The sequence below is a fragment of the Ostrinia nubilalis genome, chromosome 16, assembly GCF_963855985.1.
Source record: "Ostrinia nubilalis chromosome 16, ilOstNubi1.1, whole genome shotgun sequence".
Lineage (NCBI taxonomy): Eukaryota > Metazoa > Arthropoda > Insecta > Lepidoptera > Crambidae > Ostrinia > Ostrinia nubilalis.
Window position 1 is genome coordinate 11232059 of NC_087103.1, and position 5049 is coordinate 11237107.

Consider the following 5049-nt stretch of genomic DNA (forward strand, 5'->3'; position numbering starts at 1 on the left):
GAGCTGCAGGCGGTAGTGGTCGAGCGCGGCGGCGGTGACGGCCGGCGCGTCCTTGCCGAGCGGCCAGGGGGCTCCGTCGGCGCCGCTGCACATGTTGTCGCGGCGGGAGCGTGCGGCACTGTGCGGAGGTCGCGCGCCGGCGGGCAGCCCGCGGCTGGGAGGGCCCGGCGCCAGCCAATCGGCGCGCGCGCGCTCCTTGTATACGTGTTTTTGTTTAGCGACGCCCCACTCCGCTGGCTTTGCAACTCCACGCGCCCTGCCTTGAGGCTACGGGTACTGATCGCATGAAAAGGCACTTCGTGTTGATGAGCCCTTGAGTTAAGTCATGATTTATTTGCGTTTGTACTTTATTATCTAAGATAGAATAACAAAAAAACTAACATCAAAATAAACTTTAAAACTTACTTTAAACGGAATGAACTTCATTCGTCAACATAACTAAAAACAGTAGACATATCTACCATTTGAAGAGAAAATTAACGTAAGTACCTGGGTACGGGTTTTAAGTAATTTTTGGTATGAATTACCTACCTAAGTAGTATAGTAATAGAACGATTCCACCAATTGTTCCGTCACCTTTTTATGTTATTTTTCAACACACTGAAAAACTCTTTTTCTATGACAAGGAAAAATGTAGAGTCAAAGAAAAACATTGAAAAATTTATGTTCAGAATGGTAATTTACCTATTATTTGATACTAAATAAAGATGTGACATTCAACTGAACGCTTTTACACAAAATCTCAACTTTTAACATAAAATACTGCTTCAGGATTCAGTGTCCTGACAATGTCCCAATGTGTTAAATCAACGTTTTATTTTAAAAATATTTCTCTCCTAAAAAATTAAAAACCTTTTTCGCCGACCGTACTTTGCGAAACCGTTACAAATGACAACTTCGTAGCGAGTGCTTCCCTGTTATTTTAGCGATATCACAACACGCAACAACACATTACTTCTCAGGAGGCGAGCGAGAGCGAGACGCACGTATAAAAATACCCCTCCCGCTCTCCGCGCGATAGGGACGGAATAATGTGCAACAGTTCCACATGTGGCTGTGATGCTGTTTGCTTTGGAGTCGACAACAAGAAAAACCGACTCTACGTTTTGGTGTTTAGGTTGATATTTGGTCGGAGGATGATGCATTGTTCTCAGGCATGAAAATAAAGAGGGCTCGGGTGCGAGAGCGACAAGGGCAGCGAGAGTAGTCGCCGCCCATTTAAATGCGCCATTTTGTTTACTGTCCCCGCGCGGGCTTTGTGTTTTACAGAAAGCAGTGTTTCGCGGAATAACGAAATTACAGGAAATATTTACCAGTTCGTAGCGGAGACAATGACGCTACGAATCCGTAGGCGTCTACGACGCTGTAATTTGTTTTCTTTTTGTCTCTCAATACACAAATTGGCTACGGTTTGTACTCGTAGTTAGTAGCTGTTTTGACTATGTAGAATATGAATAACTGTAGATATGAATTAATCAAGAAATCTCCAAAAATAATAAAGTTTTATTTATCTCCTCTGGAATTAAGCAATTCTAAGTGAATGCTACAAAATTAAAATTATACAAGGAAAATACTTGTGTAAGTAGATTGGCAAAACGTTTCTTGGTAATTTAATATAATGTTATTAACTTTGCTTTTAACGTAGGATTAGTTATTTATAAGAGAATAAAACATGAAGTTGTACCGTAAATGGCTATTTTTATTATTCGTTACATGATTTTTTTAATGGGTACTTTCTTTGGTCAATTAACAAAAAGCGATGAGTAATTCTATTTCTATTGGTGGTTTTATCCTAATTAATTTGCTGTTAATGTGCATTGTTAATGATTAAAATGAGCATAGTTAACGAATTAGCTTGGCTTAGAACATAAAATATTGTCTATTTACAACTATAGATACTCATCGTTTCAAATTAATTATTATTAATGGGCCTCGTGACATCACTGAATCATTGTTCCAACAATATTCCAATAGTTAGCAATTCATTAGTCGAAGGTCCAATTATATCATGATTAATGTTAACGATTGCAAAATAAACCATAATAATATTTAGGCAATCACTTTATCTATCGTCAAATCTAAAAATAAATACTCGAAGCAAATAATTATCAGCCACTGAATCTTAAACAAAAACCAAAGTGCCGTTAGGTAAAGTCATCCAAAAAAATATCAACACCGAATTTCGGCAAGATTTACCGCTGGGAAAAGTTTATAATTTATGGAGATTGTTTTATTTCTACCTGGCGTCTTCCATTGTTGTTCTAATTGTGCCGTAAGGAGGGCGGGGCGGCCCGCCCACTCATTGCAGTCAATACTCGAGAACTTTTGTCGCGGACTGTACCCCGCAAGTTTATTTTATGTTTGTATTGTTTACTTACCCGCTACTCGTGTGGGCGTGACCACCGCTCTAAAATGCTATGAATAAAACACCCAAATTAAATTGTGAATAGTTTTCACATATTGAATTGAAAACTATGTGAATGTTATTGTTGGATGGTATAGCATATTTATGTTTTATTTGATTGTTTTTGCTAGTTATAACTACTATAAAAGTTTGACTCTCATGGGCCATTAGTTAATGAAAAAATGTAACAGTTTTTAGTAGTATTTTAAGGTAATACGCTTAAAAAAGTTATAAGTAGCCTTCACTTAAATGAAGTTTAGTGAAGGCTTTTTATATGTAATCATAAATTTTATTCAATTTATTATTACATTACAATCATTAGAAAATTGACAATAAATAAATAAGCACTTACTCACTCTTACAGTCGTACTATAGTGATTTGTTGATAATAGATCATCTTAGCAATATGAGTAATCAAGACGTACTATACGAGTAATGTGTATCCACAAAAAACCAAAGAAATAGATTTTCATAGCAATACATTAAGATTTATAGTTGCCCAAAATATTGAATGGACATGGCGCACAATTTTTGTTGAAGATGCCAAAAAAAACTACAAAAAAGTAGAATGAATACTGTATTTTTACTTTTTTGATATCTTTAAAAATGACTGAAATATTCAAGCTCAAAGTGCGCTCTTTGTGCGCTCAAAGTGCGCTCAAAGTGCGCTCTAGGAGCGATTTTCCGCGCGGATTTTGAAAATGTGACGTAGTAACATGAAAAGCAGCATGTAAGATATTATCTGTGTACAATGGTTAGAATGGTTAGTAGGGGAGCCGAAGCGGGGATTTCAGGACTTACTAAAGAGTGGCAGACTAACTACTTTGTACCTGGTTGATTACCTCTAAGTATGAATTTTTGATATAAAACGGCATTAGTTCTTATGCCTCTCACCCAAAAAATACCTCAATTAAGCCCAAAGGACAATGTTCATTTCTGGCCTGGCGTGGACAAGCTGCTAATGAAAATATGAATTTGCCAAAAATTTTTAATTAATTTTTAAAGTATTCACTTAGTGTAACTTTGTATCAATTTGCCTTTATAAAAATCCAATATAAATAGTACTTTATGTGATAATTACAACTTCCTGTCTTTAACACTCAATTCAGTGTTGCCAAAATGAATCTTATCGGTAAGAATCGATTCATATCGATTGTTTTTCGACTATGACAAGTAGTATTTTTTTTAAATACGTATTCATTAAAATGACATTTATAAAACCTTTTTAATATTCCAATAACACTACCAAAATATTTAAATAACTAAATGAAACCTTATTTCACACACACCTTATTATACACCTTATTTCGAGTCATCAAAAAATACAATCGATTTTTATATCGATAATTTTTATTCATCACCACATTATTAGCATGGCAACACTGAAAATATTGTCACAGCTGTTATCTGTCATTCGCTTTGTTTTGTATTTTTCATCGTGAGTGTTGTTTATTTCTCAAAACCAAGTCTTTGCCAAAATAAAAGCAGAAGAGTGTTGTATAAGTTTCCCTTTTGACGACTTTATTTTTTTGACCATGGTCCTCGATGCTTCCCTTCCCGATGACCCTGGCATACTCTCGAACTACGAATCTCACTCAACCAATGACCAATGGCTCACTTTCGGACATCGAACCTTGCCTAAACGCCGACCACGGCTTACGTATGGACTCCGACCCGAGCCCCAATGTTAACCCCAGCCCGATTTTGGATAATGCAACCAGCAATTCCTCAATCTCATGAGGAACCTATGATATGTATCAATTGTATAGCTGACATGATGCAGAGGAGGCGACATAGCCTAGAGCTTATTAAGTTCGGTTGGTTATAACGTCAGTGGATGACTCCTCAGCTGATAAGTTATTGAATGAGCGTGTGGACTTGTTGAATACCTTTTACAATGTATTTGATCAACTACCTTTACCGTAGATTACCATAATCCTAATAAAACCTTTTTTTTTTAGATTGATAACAGCAGTGTATGTTGTCACTCATGTTGAACCGTGGCCACGGTGTGGCTCTGCACCAATCAAGGACAAATAATATTTCAAATGAAGAAGCAACCACTAGCACTGGTCACAGTTAACGTGGATTAACTTTGTTACAAATACGTTCCATAGACTGCATATTAACACGGAAAGAGAATCACATATTCGAAAATAATGTAATAATGGAACAGATTTCACCTCGTCAAGTAAGTTTTTTCATAATTATTTTCATTATATTTTATTAAAGACATTGGCTTGATATATTTGAACAGTGTATATTTTTTTCTATACAAATACGTCTTACTGATAGATAAAAATTGACATCATATCTCAACATCTTAAAGAATGAATTTGAATGATACCATAAATTAATTTCTTTGTTTCAGCTGCGGGGATCTGACCAAATATGTCATCCCTGATGGCAGTGAGCTGATCGAGCTGCTACACATGCTGTGGAGCCCCAACAAACACATGATGGGACGAGGATTCATTTGCCCTTATATTGGCCGAATAACAGTAGGTTGCTGTGCTCATGTTATGACAATTTTGTGGTTTTTGAGCTGGGCAAGGTATCAGGAACATGTATTTCCACCTGCCTAGTTCCTAGACAATATTTTGTTGACCCATGAGTCAGATTAAAATAATAATAATAATAAAAAA

General features: G+C 36.4%; 1 long non-coding RNA gene across 1 annotated transcript; it reads left to right on the forward strand.

The window, feature by feature from the left end:
• Positions 1-3326: 3326 nt before the first annotated feature.
• On the forward strand, positions 3327-5049 carry LOC135079155 (uncharacterized). Its single transcript, XR_010258749.1, has 2 exons — positions 3327-4595; positions 4776-5049. It is a non-coding gene; the product is annotated as an uncharacterized LOC135079155 (long non-coding RNA).